Source organism: Nerophis ophidion, linkage group LG05, assembly GCF_033978795.1.
Source record: "Nerophis ophidion isolate RoL-2023_Sa linkage group LG05, RoL_Noph_v1.0, whole genome shotgun sequence".
In the NCBI taxonomy this organism is placed as follows: Eukaryota; Metazoa; Chordata; class Actinopteri; order Syngnathiformes; family Syngnathidae; genus Nerophis; species Nerophis ophidion.
Genome location: NC_084615.1, coordinates 60,332,427 through 60,349,562, shown reverse-complemented (window position 1 = coordinate 60,349,562; position 17,136 = coordinate 60,332,427).

Here is a 17,136-nt window from a genome sequence, read left to right as displayed (position 1 = left end):
AAAAGTCAGATGTGTGCTGCTATGGAAACGAAAATAAATCCGCCGAATAATTAGTTCCGGCAATGATTAAAATGACCATTATACGGAAAATATTATACATATTACTTATTGTTGTGAACGCGTCTGTTATATACAGACTTGCAGTGTGTGTACAAAACGACAAAACATTGATGGAGAGTTAGATGTTGTTTTTAATGCCATGGCTTGTGCTGCCCTTTGAGACAATTGTGATTAAGGGCTATATAAGTCAACTTTGATTGATTGATCGATTGATTGATTCTTTTACAGAGTTTTGAAGGCTACAACGGTGACTCCCATTAGCCACATCTTCCAAGTGTTTTTTTTAATCATCTTTAAAATTTCCTCTCCTCAAAATAGACGTGTGTTCTTGTCCCTCATAATAATTGTTAACGAGAGGCAAAATAAAAAAAATAAAAAAAGTTCAGTTCCCCTTCAACAACACAATAATCCATTTCAGATATTCAGTTGAAGTTTTTCACAACCATAGATGTTTCTCTGCCAGCACCTGTGCGGAAATGTTCATGGTACAACTACAACATTTAATAGCCTAATGCCTATCCTACAATAAATTCCGATAAAGTTTGCTTTAATGGGTAATTTCCAGTATTCAAAGCTTGAGGTTTGCTGAATACCGGTAATGGACTTTTGATGCCCAGAATGATCCTTCAGCTGTGTGTGAAATTGGATCAGTTTGCGCGTTCTTTCCAAACGTGCGACAAAAAATGCAAAATGGTGCTGATAAATCTCATTGCGTGTGCAAAATAACTGTATGTGCATCTGCACCTCACAGTATTTTGAGCGTTTTCATTGCATTTTGCAATCCAAACAGATTGGACACCTTACTCTGCTCACTTTACAGGTACAATCCACTTTGCACACGTTTAGTAGATCATCTGTGCGTGTGTTATCAGGTTTGCACATGTTTTAATACACGCTAACTTTTAGTAAATCAGGCCTTTAGGGTGTGAGGAGATCTTGCAAGATTAAATCGTGATGATATTTGTCGCTTAGAGAAAAGAACAAACGCAACGAGCCTCGGGCACTTTTCTTTATTTGAGATTTACAGCAAATACACGTGTTTATGGTCAAGCAAGCTAAGCTGTCAATTATGAACGGCAAGACGTGAAAAAGCTACAAAGACACACTGGATTACTTCCCCCAGATGCAAGTCAACACTACAACAGCCCGGAGATAAAACGATACAGCTGACTCAATAATACGCTTGACAAATGCAATATCGGAGATGTAGAAGACCCCGCCCGCAAAGCTCCTAAAAAAATACATTTGTAGCTATTAAGTGTCACTTTTAAAATACTTTAAAGTGCATCTGCTTTGTTTTGTGACCCAGCCAAATCAATACAAGTTTCCTTGTCCAGTCATATAATTTGTCATAGTATTTTTCATGAAAGTATCACAACTGGGCTTGGATTAAAGTTGTTTCTTCGACGCAGATAATGATTTGCACGGGCGAGACGTGACTGTGAGTACATTTTTTATTAATTCAACAGGGAAAACAAAAACACTTGCTCGATGGCATGAAAGACAATTAACTATCAACTTAAACAGCACGATGGCATGACTATATACAAACGAAACAAAATACACTAGCTGTGGCATAAACAAAACAATACTAGCACTGAGGCTTAAATACAAAAACGTACTTGGCGCAAAACAAGGGGCATGAATAACGAGGTGTTCGAGGGCATGAAGGTAGCGCAGCATGGGTAGGGTGCGTGCGTGTGTGAAGATCCCAGAATGAAGACAAGAAAAAGAGTGACTTAAGTAGCAATGATAATTAGTGAAAACAGGTGTGAAGCTGAGGACAGGGACGTGATATGACAGGTGAAAACTAATGAGTTGGCATGGGGACGAAAACAAACCAGGAACTGCCAAGACAGAACTTAAATGTCCAAAAAACTAAACATGACCTGACCAAAACCAAAACATAAACTTACAGGCGTGACAGAAAGAAGGGGCACTGTCAGGTATTCTAGGTTCCCAAGAACACCTGCCAATCAGCAGCCTTTAAAATTCTACAAAATCTACCACCTGACACTCTTATTAAAAATTAATTTTACAATCTGTCTACATATAGTGAACCTAATATTGTGCATATTTTCATTAAGTAAAATGAGTGTATGGTGTAACTATTATACATACACATGCATACTTTTGTCATGCTATATCAGTTAAATCCCAGATGACATTGCCTTCTTATAACACTGATTGACAAGACACACACAACACACTCAATTTATTTATTTGTTCTGGCAGGGATGCAGACCGCCCTTTATCAATGCCGCTTTGTGTGCTCGTACATAATGCATATGCAAAAACCGTTACAGCCTCCAGCCTCACGCTCAATCCAATTTGTCCCTGCATTGCACTCTTACATCCTTACACCTCTTGTTAACATAGACAGAGATGTTGACTAAAATCATAATTTAATTCAAAAATAATCTTCTTGTTTTTTCTCATCATGCTTGCAGCGCCCTGGACAATTGCCCCTGCGGCCCTTACCTAAATCCGCCACTGCTTTGAATCTCATTCTTAAGTGTGCTGCACATGTTTGATTCCAGCATGTAAATGATGTAAACCATGAATTTGTCACAGAACAAGTCAGAAGTTACGTACAAATATATATTTAAAAGAGGCGGTTGAGAATGAGAATCTGAATACGGTAAGGAAGTAAAGCTAGTAAGCCAAAGGCATTGTCACGTAATGAACATAAACGTTGTAGTATACCGACAATAGACATTTTATTTACAACGGATTGGTTCTACTATGTTGTATTCAGAGGTTGGTATTAACACGCTATTACTGCATTCCATTTACTTAAGATACTTTTTGGATAAATTGTACTGTATTATTGCCATAATTTCAACCACTATTGATAAGATGGCGGCGCCCGGACGGGCTGCAGCATCGCGGAGCTCTTGCTAAAGATGAAACATTTGGCAGAAATACCGGACAATTCTGCAAACTTCATGGCTGGCTCACATCGTGGTCACTCCGTGATCACGTACGACCGCCAGACACTTCTGGATGTGGACAGATCGGGCCGTTTTGGACTGATAGACGCGTGCTTGCTAGACCTGCTAACTAGCACGGGAATAGTTCGGCGGCTACATCCAGCGGCCTGTGAAGCAGGGGAGTATAGTAGCAGCGGGGGCCGTCTATGGAGCAGACGCCAGCAGTGTGATCGGAAACGCGGATGCTGAGCGGGGCTAAAAACAAAGCAGAAGGCTAATCCCCACAGAACACCACTTCCCTCCATCCTGAAGCCGGATTTAAATGGAAGATGCGAGACCACTGGTCTGGGTAAGGAGTCAGTTAAATTAGAACAAGTTTTTTCTGCTTTGATTGTTTCAGAGTTGGACATGTGTTCACAATTAAACAAGGCGACACGGTAAAGAATCTGGGTATTATCTTCGACCCAACTCTCTCCTTTGAGGCACACATTAAAAGCGTTACTAAAACGGCCTTCTTTCATCTCCGTAATATCGCTAAAATTCGCTCCATTCTGTCCACTAATGACGCTGAGATCATTATCCATGCGTTTGTTACGTCTCGCCTCGACTACTGTAACGTATTATTTTCGGGTCTCCCCATGTCTAGCATTAAAAGATTACAGTTGGTACAAAATGCGGCTGCTAGACTTTTGACAAGAACAAGAAAGTTTGATCACATTATGCCTGTACTGGCTCACCTGGACTGGCTTCCTGTGCACTTAAGATGTGACTTTAAGGTTTTACTACTTTCGTATAAAATACTACACGATCTAGCTCCATCCTATCTTGCCGATTGCATTGTACCATATGTCCCGGCAAGAAATCTGCGTTCAAAGGACTCCGGCTTATTAGTGCTTCCCAAAGCCCAAAGAAAGTCTGCGGGCTATAGAGCATTTTCATTTCGGGCTCCAGTACTCTGGAATGCCCTCCCGGGAACAGTTTGAGATGCCACCTCAGTAGAAGCATTTAAGTCTCACCTTAAAACTCATTTGTATACTCTAGCCTTTAAATAGACTCCCTTTTTAGACCAGTTGACCTGCCGTTTCTTTTCTTTTTCTTCTATGTCCCACGCTTTGGACTGGACTCTCGCGACTGTGTTGGATCCATTGTGGATTGAACTTTCACAGTATCATGTTAGACCCGCTCGACATCCATTGCTTTCCTCCTCTCTAAGGTTCTCATAGTCATCATTGTCACTGACGTCCCACTGGGTCATTATTGTCACCGATGTCCCACTGGGTGTGAGTTTTCTTTGCCTTTATGTTGGCCTACCGAGGATGTCGTGGTGGTCTGTGCAGCCCTTTGAGACACTAGTGATTTAGGGCTATATAAGTAAACATTGATTGATTGATTGAACTATGATGCGTTCAGTTTATCAAAGGAACAAACAAACAATCGGAAAATTCCCGTCGTATCAATTCCTAGATATGGTCGTAATTATACTAAATGCACTGGGCATAATAAACACAACATTATTAATATTGCTACTACGGATAATTTGATCAAAAAATCCCTAAAACAGCCCACTACCTATAATATAGGTTTTTTAAACATAAGATCATTGTCTCCCAAAACGTTGTTAGTTAATGATATCATCAGAGACAACAATCTTGACGTCATCGGTCCCAGCCAAACCTGGCTTAAACCAAACGACTTTTTAGCGCTAAATGAGGCATGTCCTCCTAACCTTACACATGCGCATATTGCCCGTCCCCTTAAAAGGGGTGGGGGGGTCGCACTAATATACAACGAAAACTTTAACCTTAGTCCTAACATAAATAATAAATATAAATCATTTGAGGTGCTTACTATGAGGTCTGTCACACCGCTGCCTCTATACCTGGCTGTTATCTACCGCCCCCCAGGGCCCTATTCCGACTTTATCAATGAATTTTCAGAGTTCGTTGCTGATCTAGTGATGCACGCCGATAAAATAATCATAATGGGGGACTTTAATATCCATATGAATACCCCATCGGACCCACCGTGCGTAGCGCTCCAGACATTAATTGATAGCTGTGGTCTCACACAAATAATAAATGAACCCACGCATCGCAACGGTAATACGATAGACCTAGTGCGAAACCTTTCAATCCGGTTTCAGGGAAAATCACTCTACGGAGACAGCCCTCGCAAAAATGACTAATGATCTATTGCTAACGATGCATTCTGATGCGTCATCTATGTTGCTGCTCCTGGATCTTAGCGCTGCTTTCGATACCGTCGATCATAATATTTTATTAGAACGTATCAAAACACGAATTGGTATGTCAGACTTAGCCCTGTCTTGGTTTAACTCTTATCTTACGGATAGGATGCAGTGCGTCTCCCATAACAATGTTACCTCGGACTACGTTAAGGTAATGTGTGGAGTTCCCCAGGGTTCGGTCCTTGGCCCTGCACTCTTCAGCATCTACATGCTGCCGCGACATTATACGCAAATACGGTGTTAGCTTTCACTGTTATGCTGATGACACCCAACTCTACATGCCCCTAAAGCTGACCAACATGCCGGATTGTAGTCAGCTGGAGCCGTGTCTTAATGAAATTAAACAATGTATGTCCGCTAACTTTTTGCAACTCAACACCAAAAAAACGTAAATGCTGATTATCGGTCCTGCTAGACACCGACCTCTATTTAATAATACAACTCTAACATTTGACAACCAAACAATTAAACAAGGCGACACGGTAAAGAATCTGGGTATTATCTTCGACCCAACCCTCTCCTTTGAGTCACACATTAAAAGCGTTACTAAAACGGCCTTCTTTCATCTTTCATCTCCGTAATATCGCTAAAATTCGCTCCATTCTGTCCACTAAAGACGCTGAGATCATTATCCATGCGTTTGTTACGTCTCGTCTCGACTACTGTAACGTATTATTTTCGGGTCTCCCCATGTCTAGCATTAAAAGATTACAGTTGGTACAAAATGCGGCTGCTAGACTTTTGACAAGAACAAGAACGTTTGATCATATTACGCCTATACTGGCTCACCTGCACTGGCTTCCTGTGCACTTAAGATGTGACTTTAAGGTTTTACTACTTACGTATAAAATACTACACGGTCAAGCTCCATCCTATCTTGCCGATTGTATTGTGCCATATGTCCCGGCAAGAAATCTGCGTTCAAAGGACTCCGGCTTATTAGTGATTCCCAAAGCCCAAAAAAAGTCTGCGGGCTATAGAGCGTTTTCATTTCGGGCTCCAGTACTCTGGAATGCCCTCCCGGGAACAGTTTGAGATGCCACCTCAGTAGAAGCATTTAAGTCTCACCTTAAAACTCATTTGTATACTCTAGCCTTTAAATAGACTCCCTTTTTAGACCAGTTCATCTGCCGTTTCTTTTCTTTTTCTCCTATGTCCCACTCTTGTGGAGGGGGTCCGGTCCGATCCGGTGGCCATGTACTGCTTGCCTGTGTATCGGCTGGGGACATCTCTGCGCTGCTGATCCGCCTCCGCTTGGGATGGTTTCCTGCTGGCTCCGTTGTGAGCGGGACTCTCGCTGCTGTGTTGGATCCGCTTTAGACTGGACTCTCGCGACTGTGTTGGATCCAATCTAGATTGAAGTTTCACAGTATCACGTTAGACCCGCTCGACATCAATTGCTTTCGTCCTCTCCAAGGTTCTCATAGTCATCATTGTCACTGACATCCCACTGGGTGTGAGTTTTTCTTGCCCTTATGTGGGCCTACCGAGGATGTCGTAGTGGTTTGTGTTGTGGTTTGTGCAGCCCTTTGAGACACTAGTGATTTAGGGCTATATAAGTAAACATTGATTGATTGATGGATTCCGTCATTGCAATGAATGACACACAGGGGGCGCCACAGACTCCCATAATTTATTAAATGTTGATTTTTTTTTAAAACGGGGGACATATACAGGTATACTAATCACACTATGTGGGCTAACAAAAAGTATACTTTTAAATTGACACTAATTTTAATTGACTTACTGTATGATGTAAACAGAGTTGCAAAAAAGATAGATTTCGGTAACACTTTAGTATGGGGAACACATATTCACGATTAATTAGTTGATTATTAACATGCAGATTAACAATTTATCGGCTCTTAATAAGTCATTATTAGGTCTTATTAATGCATTATTTTGCATGGCCTAGTTATACAACCAGTAAGCCATTAACTAAGAGTCTTCCCTAAATAACCTCAGAATTATTGCTTATTAGTAACCCTAACCGTAACCCTATGGTACTTGGTGAAAAAGTTTGAGAACCACTGCCTTAGTGTCCAAAAAACTCTGAATTAAGTTTTTGTTACATTAATAAGCAACCAATTGATAGTGAATATGTTCCCAATACTAAAATGTTATATAGATGTATTTGCCATTTAAGGCTGCTGAGCACATCATTTGGGTTTTTGTACAAGTTTTTATAGTTTCAAAGTTAAATTTTTATGGTATTGAGATAAAGATTACAAAAAACAGAAAAGTTTTACATGTCTTTTTTTTGTGTGCAATATCTACTGGCAATGTTGCTCCCCTGGCGAAAGCAACCGAGCACAGCTCTTTGAAATCAACACGCCCTATCTAGTTTGAACACTCACGCCTTTTGGCGAGGCATAGTTCCAAATTACTCCACCACATTGTGTCTTCGCCTCCTCCAAACTCCCGTTTGAGTCATCCCGCTAAGTTTTCTCCACTTTAGTCTTGTTGTGAGTTTAGGTTTGTGCTTGAACCATGAATTGATTAACGTGGACCCCGACTTAAACAAGTTCAAAAACGTATTCGGGTGTTACCATTTAGTGGTCAATTGTACGGAATATGTACTGTACTGTGCAATCTACTAATAAAAGTATCAATCAATCAAAAGCTTTATGCTCAATACCCCTGTCTTCCCTTAAAAACCCACCTTATGTTATTTTTGTCAGTTTGTTGGTGACGAACCCCAAGATGCAAAGAAGGAGGCAGGCATTTTGCAGGTAAACATGTTTTAATTAAAATACTAGAACAAGAACAAAAGGGGTACAACAAAAAGCGCGCACGAGGTGTATAACAAAACTAAAAGAGCTAGCATGGGAGCTAGAAAACAAATGGAGCTTAGCAAAAACAAAAGGGCCTAGCGTGCAAGCTAGCGGGTACCGAGCAAGAAAACAGAAGTTGTTACTTGTAGAAAGAAAACAAAACGGAAGCAGGGAACAAAAGACAGTAAGCTACAAACAGATACCGAAATAGAGCTTACCGCTACGCTGCAATGACACGACACGAAACGACACGACAGGAGGGACAATACGGAAGTGACATCGACAATAATCCAGCACAGACTGGATGGGAAGACTGGTCTAAATAGGATTGGGCTGATTGACATTACAGGTGTGGCCAGGTGCCAATCAGCCGCAGCTAAGGAGAAACAGCGCTCAAGGAGAAAGACAGGAAACCAACAAAATAAGAAAATAAGGAAATACTACGCACAGAGGAAAAAACTAAAACACATACAAACTGTCAGGGACAAGCCTGACAGAAGCCCCCCTTCCCATAACGGATCCCAGACGTTCTAGAAACCCTCCGCCCCTAAAATAAAAAACACTCCAAAGTCACGGGAGGATGGAGGAAGGATAAGGAGGTGGGCCGCCAGGCCAGGTGTCCCCGCACCTAGCGTGGAAGAGTCAGGTGGCGACAGCGAATAGAACGCCGCTGCAATTGGCGAGGCGGTCGCCCATGAAACGACCACATCTGTGGCCGACAGGAGGATGGTGGTGCCCCCTGCTGCTGGCTCACCAGAGAGGATGGTGGTGCCCCCTGCTGCTGGCTCACCAGAGAGGATGGTGGCGCCCCCTGCTGCTGGCCAACCAAAGAGGATGGTGTAGCCCCCTGCTGCTGGCCCACCGGAGAAGATGGTGGCGCCCCCTGCTGCTGGCCCACCGGACAGGATGGTGGTGGCGCCCCTTACTGCTGGCCCACCGGACAGGATGGTGGTGGCGCCCTTTGCTGCTGGCCCAACGGACAGGATGGCTGTGATGCCCCTTGCTGCTGGCCCACCGGACAGGAGGGTGGTGGCGCCCCCAGCTGCCAGCCTACCGGAGATGATGGCGCCGTAGGTTGCAGACCCCCGGAGATTATGGCGCCGTCTGTTCCCCCCCTCAAGGGACAGATCCAAGACGTCCCCCGAGAAGCCGACATAGGACAGGGATTGGTGGGTGGGATCACAAAATGAGGCAAAGTTTTTCCTCGATTTGGCCATTAATTTTAAAGCTAAATTAAGTCTCGCTGCTTTAGACATCTCTGCAGGGTTCAAATTTGGCTGGATTATTCTGTCAGAGTTTGTTGGTGACGAACCCCAAGATGCAAAGAAGGAGGCAGGCATTTTGCAGGTAAACATGTTTTAATTGAAATACCAGAACAAGAACAAAAGGGGTACAACAAAAAGCGCGCACGAGGCGCATAACAAAACTAAAAGAGCTAGCATGGGAGCTAGAAAACAAAAGGAGCTTAGCACGGAAGCAAGCAAAAACAAAAGGGCCTAGCGTGGAAGCTAGAGGGTAGCAAGCAGGAAAACAGATGTCCTTACTTGTAGAATGAAAACAAAACGGAAGCAGGGAACAAAAGACAGTAATCTAAAAACAGATACCAAAATAGAGCTTACCACTACGCTGCAATGACACGACACGAAACAACACGACAGGAGCGACAATACGGACGTGACATCAACAATAATCCAGCACAGACTGGTTGGGAAGACAGCTCTAAATAGGAGCGGGCTGATTGACACCAAGTGAGGGGAAACAGCTCTCAGGGAGAAAGACAGGAAACCAACAAAATAAGAGCGCTGACAGGAAATACTACACACAGAGGAAAAAAATAAAACACAAACAAACTGTCAGGGGGAAGCCTAACAATTTTTTCTTAGTTTGATAATGTTTTTTATGTCACTGGCTACCCCCCACTAGTGACATTGTCTGTTATTCTCCCTAATTTTTGTACTCGTTTCGCTAGTTTAATATCCTGTTTTTGTTTTGCTTATTGCTAGGATATTCTCATTTTTTTTTATATCACATGATTTCTGGATTAAAAATTACTTTTTTGCTCCCTACCTTTCTGGTGTTTTTTGGGATATCCGGGAGTAAATTGCTACAAAAACCACGTACGAACATATATGCCATAATACATGCATGGGTCGATCAGGTCTTCCAGTACTGATCGGGTAGTGACACTCAGGCCCTGTGTACATTAAGCCAGATAACTCCTTAAACAAATAATTATTTAGCCTAAGCCCGTGTTTCGCCTTCTTCAACATGTGCAGACGCTTGTGGAAATCACACAGGAATACGTTAAGAGAAGCAAACGCGCAATTGCAGCTATTTTGGATACAACACTCAGACGGCAACATAGCAATGTTGAGCAAAGGTTTTGGATAAGGCCTGGAAGAATTGCAAACTGGTGGAATATGTTTGTCAATGAGTGTGTTGTGCCAGAGGAATGTCCAGGTCAGCTGATTCTACTTACCGAAAGACTTTGTCCATTTGTCGAAGGAGAGACAACGAGAATGTGGGCTCCCGTGGATATGATGAACAAGGTAGAATGTGCTTTGTATTATCCGTCTGACTAGGGAAGACTATGGAAAACAGCGAATGCATTTGGACTGGAAAAGCATACTGTATCAGTTATTTTCCGCCATGTATGTCAACGTCTAGGTCCAGAGTATATAAAGTCACCAAAAATGAATGGACAATAAAGGTGAAGGCAAAAGAGTAAGACATGTACTGACCAGATATCTAAATTCCTGAATTGTTTGTTGTAAAATGTTCTTCATCACATTGTTTTCTTTCACAAATACATTAAAGGCCTACTGAAATGAGATTTTCTTATTTATACGGGAATAGCAGGTCCATTCTATGTGTCATACTTGATCATTTCGCGATATTGCCATATTTTTGCTGAAAGGATTTAGTAGAGAACATAGACGAGAAGGGTCGCAACTTTTGGTCGCTAACAGAAAAGCCCTGCCTTTACCGGAAGTCACAGACGATGACGTCACCCGTTGATGGCTCCTCACATCCTCACATTGTTTTTAATGGGTGCCTCCAACAAAAAGAGCTATTCGGACCGAGAAAACGACAATTTCCCCATTAATTTAAACGAGGATGAAAGATTCGTATTTGAGGATATTGATAGCGACGGACTAGAAAAAAAACAAAACGCTATTGCATTGGGACGGATTCAGATGTTTTTAGACATATTTACTAAGATAATTCTGGGAAATCCCTTATCTTTCTATTGTGTTGCTAGTGTATTAGTGAAATTAATAATACCTGATAGTCGGAGGGGTGTGTCCACGGGTGTTTGACGCCAGTGTCTCAGGGAAGTCAACGGTAGCTTTATAGACGGAGCAAGCTCAGCTGATCTCCGATAAGAAGCGACTTTTTACCACAATTTTCTCACCGAAACCTGCTGGTTGACATTCGGTCGGAATCCATATTCACTTGACCGCTCTGATCCATAATAAAGTTTCACCTTCGGGAATTTTAACAAGGAATCACTGTGTGTTTGTGTGGCTAATGGCTAAAGCTTCCCAACTCCATCTTTCTACTTTGACTCCTCCAATATTAATTGAACAAATTGCAAAAAATTCAGCAACACAGATCTCCAAAATACTGTGTAATTATGCGGTTAAAGCAGACGACTTTTAGCTGTGTGTGTGTGCAGCGCTCATATTTCCTAACAGTCCGTGACGTCACGCGTACACGTCATCATTACACAACGTTTTCAAGAAGAAACTCCCGGGAAATTTAAAATTGCAATTTAGTAAACTAAAAAAGCCGTATTGGTATGTGTTGCAATGTTAATATTTCCATCCATCCATCCATCCATCATCTTCCGCTTATCCGAGGTCGGGTCGCGGGGGCAGCAGCCTAAACAGGGAAGCCCAGACTTCCCTCTCTCCAGCCACTTCGTCTAGCTCTTCCCGGGGGATCCCGAGGCGTTCCCAGGCCAGCCGGGAGACATAGTCTTCCCAACGTGTCCTGGGTCTTCCCCGTGGCCTCCTACCAGCTGGACGTGCCCTAAACACCTCCCTAGGGAGGCGTTCGGGTGGCATCCTGACCAGATGCCCGAACCACCTCATCTGGCTCCTCTCGATGTGGAGGAGCAGCGGATTTACGTTGAGCCCCTCCCGGATGGCAGAGCTTCTCACCCTATCTCTAAGGGAGAGCCCCGCCACACGGCGGAGGAAACTAATTTCGGCCGCTTGTACCCATGATCTTATCCTTTCGGTCATGACCCAAAGCTCATGACCATAGGTGAGGATGGGAACGTAGATCGGCCGGTAAATTGAGAGCTTTGCCTTCCGGCTCAGCTTCTTCTTCACCACAACGGATCGATACAACGTCCACATTACTGAAGACACCGCACCGACCCGCCTGTCGATCTCACGATTCACTCTTCCCCCACTCGTGAACAAGACTCCTAGGTACTTGAACTCCTCCACTTGGGGCAGGGTCTCTTCCCCAACCCGGAGATGGCACTCCACCCTTTTCCGGGCGAGAACCATGGACTCGGACTTGGAGGTGCTGATTCTCATTCCGGTCGCTTTACACTCGGCTGCGAACCGATCCAGTGAGAGCTGAAGATCCCGGCCAGATGAAGCCATCAGGACTACATCATCTGCAAAAAGCAGAGACCTAATCCCGTGGCCACCAAACCGGATCCCCTCAACGCCTTGGCTGCACCTAGAAATTCTGTCTGTTAATATTTCAGACTGCGTGGTGGGTTGTAGTGGGTTTCAGTAGGCCTTTAAAGATTGTATTATTTTAACACCACTGCATATTGTTCAGAGAAGTAAAATTATGATATTAATCATTTGACGCGCATGCATACAAGGTCGTGCTGTGCTGGCGGACGGACGGGGGAGGGGTTCTTAAATGATGGCATTGTGTGTATGTGGACAGGGATAAGTTTAGGTGGGATATACCCGGATGATGAAAGACTGGCTTGTAGTTTGATTCTATTTTTAAAAAACATCTATACATACCATAAACCCTCATATCTGTATTCTCAGCTCTTGCTTGCCAGTGACAGTCACAACTACGGTACCAGGCTAGCCCAAAGAGGTGCTTTCACCCGTCTTAAACCCAAAAGTGATGTTTTGAAAAAGACTGTAATGTATCGGGCAATCACTTACTGGAACAGACTTCCACAATATCTGCTATCAATCACCAGCATAGTGGGCTTTAAGAATAAACTAAAAGGAGAAGTATTGCGTAAAGAGATTATTTTAGATTGTACCTAATGTCATGACTGTTTTTATTGACTATTGAGTATTTTATTGATTATGGGATAAGCAGCAGAAAATGGATGGATGATACTTTTTCGTCACTTATTGTTTGTCTTTGGTACACTAATGTGTTTTAGGCCACTGGTTCTTTGTTTTATTTTTGCAAAAATATATACAGTATATCTATTTTTATATTGCTATTTTTATCTTTGGTATGAAAATTATTAAGTAACAACATCTATCAGTATTTTTTGGTTCTTTGTTGTTGCTATTTTTGTATTATGACAATTTATTATTGGATCATGTTGTACTGCATTTTAATCGTTTGTTCTGTGGTTGTGTGATGTTTTTTGCCTGGACCCCAGGAAGAATTGTCTCCACTGCGGTGTAGACTAATGGGGATCCTTAATAAACTAAATAAATAAAATAACCTTAGTTGGCGTAGTGTAGAAGCAGCCTCAGTCTTGAAATAAATATTTTGTTAAGGTTTCTTTTCGGCAGTTGCAGGGTAGGAGGTTAATATAAGCAGCTTCAAACAAAATACAGCTTGAGCAAGAGTATGGCCAAGTGCCAAGTCACTCACAGTAAGTAATCAGCAGCATCCTGTCTCCCTCTCACCATGGTTATCACTTTTTAATTGACTCATTAAATACTGAAGTGACAACTAACATCTTCCCGTGTGGATCAGTAAGAGTCTGCACATGCAGGTACTGGAGCTAAATGCAGATACCTCTTTGGCAGAGAAAAAAACAAGATACTATAAGGGTTTTAGGAATAAAAAGTAGGTTGAATATCAATGCTCCAAGCAAAAAATGCTACAGACTGGTTAGACAAGAGAACTGTTCATAAGTTGTATTGTAAGAAAAAAAAAAACGTTGGATCAAAAGACAAAATTTAATTTTCTTCTGTCTCAGATCAGTGGTTTTGTGTGGGGTTTATTCACACACAGGAAACCAGTGTGGGCTTTAAACACTCTGGGCTATTCCGGCTTTCCTCTTGTGTGTACGCGTGTGTGTGAGTGTGTGGGTGTGTGCAGTGCTTTGTAAGAGAGAGTTTTCGTTGTGGTGTGGGTGTGTGGCAGAGAGAGGAGATGTGAACAGGTCTTTTGGAAATGAGAAGGATACATGCTCAGAAAAGGGCTTGTCAGAGAAAAAGATGCCCTCTGCTTTCCCTTCCCACTATTTTCGACCTACTGTAGTCCTGTGTGAACGTTATCCCCTCATTGTTACGACCCCTCGTCCTTCCATGAGCATACATTCCCTAGTTGGACTGATGTACATGTTTATATTTACTGTGTAATAAATATCCATCCACACCAATAACTTAAGAAATTGGACAAGCTGTGTAGTTCAGCTCTTTGTCGCACTATAAAGATTGCCGTGCATATCCATTCAGAGGATTCAAATTTTACTCAGTGTTCAATGGAGTCTAACTGGCCCATATACAACTCTGGAGCAAGGGCAACACATATCTATAAAACTGAAATTGTAAAAAGTACAAAATATAGTTCTACAAAATGTGTCTCTTCTCCAAGCAGACCTACTGGTTGCATGAAGTCACAGTTGATATTGCCTGCTAGTTTATGTGACTGATCCAGTTGCATTCTTGACTTACGTTAAATGGTTCACAAATTCCCCAATTCACAATTTTGTGGTCACAGCCTTCAGTTTGGTAGGGTCTCCTATAATTTTGTTTTTTAAACATCCATCCATCCATCCATGTTCTACCGCTTGTCCCTGTTGGGGTTGCGGGGGGTGCTGGAGCCTACCTCAGCTGCATTCGGGCGGAAGGCGGTGTACACCCTGGACAAGTCGCCACCTTATCACGGGGCCAACACAGATAGACAGACAACATTCACACTCACATTCACACACTAGGTCCAGTTTAGTGTTGCCAATCAACCTATCCCCAGGGGCATGTCTTTGGAGGTGGGAGGAAGCCGAAGTAGCCGGAGGGAGTCCACGCAGTCACGGGGAGGACATGCAAACTCCACACAGAAAGATTCCGAGCCTGGGATTGAACCCAGGACTACTCAGGACCTTCATATTCCAAGAATACCATTTAGCACTATAATTCACTTTTTTCAGATCAATTAAGTCATGTTTAATAGGGATGTAAAGATTAACACTGATCATGATAACTTTGGTAAAACTCCTGACCATCAGGTTAACATTACCGTTTTGAAATAAAATTATCGAAAAATCGAGATTGATAACTGCCCCTTGAAAAACTCACAGTGACTGGTGCCAACCCCCTAGCATAGATGCTAACATGAATACAAGAGACATTAACATACACCCCCATTAAGAAATGTAATACCCCAAATTAAACTGATACAAACACAATGCTGTCTTAATAACTAAGATTTTAAATTGTTCACATTATACCCACAAACTGTGCTCTCTGACTTCTTTCTGCTTACTTACTCAGAGGAACAGAGGCAGGTGTTTTTTACGGTGCCAGAGTAGGACACCATAATTGACAGAAATCATGGACTTTATTTGTCACAAACTTTCCCTTTAAAAAAAATCTTAAAGTGCTACAATACAAACCCATATTTAAAACAATAAAACCTTAGCCATTAAAACAGAAACAATGCCAAGACTAAAACATTATCAGTGAAGCATTAGAAACACAAAACATGCAAAAAGGTGTTTTTCTATTTATTTTTGTCAGTAAAAAAAAAAACATTTGTCAAAAGATTTTAATGTGTTTAAGTACTTTTTGGGCACATTCCATAATATTGCGATAGTAATGATAACCGTGATAGTATTATTCACAATAACCATGCAATGAAATTTGAATATTGTTACAAAGTACCTAATGTATAGTTACAGAGCTGCCAACTTTTGGTGTTTGCAATCCAGTAAATGTCCTTCATGCATTTTTGTCTGAGATCAATTACTTTATTATAGTCATTCTTATGTTCAGTGGTGTTGAGATTCTCAGGATGGATTGCAGATGTTCATCTGTGAGACGACTGCTCTGCGCTAATTTTAATGATAACATACACACGATTACACATTTCATTATAGCGTGAGATAGGCTCCAGTGTTATTAAATGGATGGATGGATGATTAACAGAGGTGTTACGTGCCAGTCATCTGTGGTTGTTTTTTCTGGCTGGAACAAAATGTGCATTAAAGCCGGAGATATGTGTTTTTATGTGAAAAAAAGCATTTTGTTAATACTCCACTTGTGTAGATGGATCACCCATAGCAAAGCAAAATTGAAGATGAGCTCTCCTGTATGTCTTATATATATCTCTTAGACATAAAAGAGCACTAATCGAGATCAAAGTAGTTTTTTCATTCTTCTCAAATGTATCTCCTGAGAAATAGGGCTCGCAGTGAGCACGGTGAGGAATCTCAAAGTTGTCTAACAGTTATCCTTTTTCCCGATTTCAACTAAGACCAAAATGAGAGATGAATGAGCTGGTCTCCAATATGTCTCAATTATGACTCAGGGAGAGATACACAAGGTTTTGTTTCTCACTTCTCACTGTTTGAGTTCTCAGATGTCTCTTTTCTATTTTGGCAAAATGAAAATTGATGAGTATATAGGTTTCAATATGTCTCAATGATGTCTCAGTGAGAGATATACTTGATTTTGTCTCTTACCGCTCACTATTTGAGTTATTAGATATGCCTGTTTTCTGTCTAAAAAAAAGTGTTTCAAAAATGTATTTTAATTGGCACAATTTAATTATACCTCAATTATACTCCAGTTTATCTCATGCCAACATTTGGAGAAAATAATTCATTCTGGCAATATGGATATATGGTCTGTAATCTAAAATATGTATTTACATGTTCTATTTAATGTGTTGATTTCTTATACACTAGAGATGCGCGGTTTGCGGTATCATCCGCGGA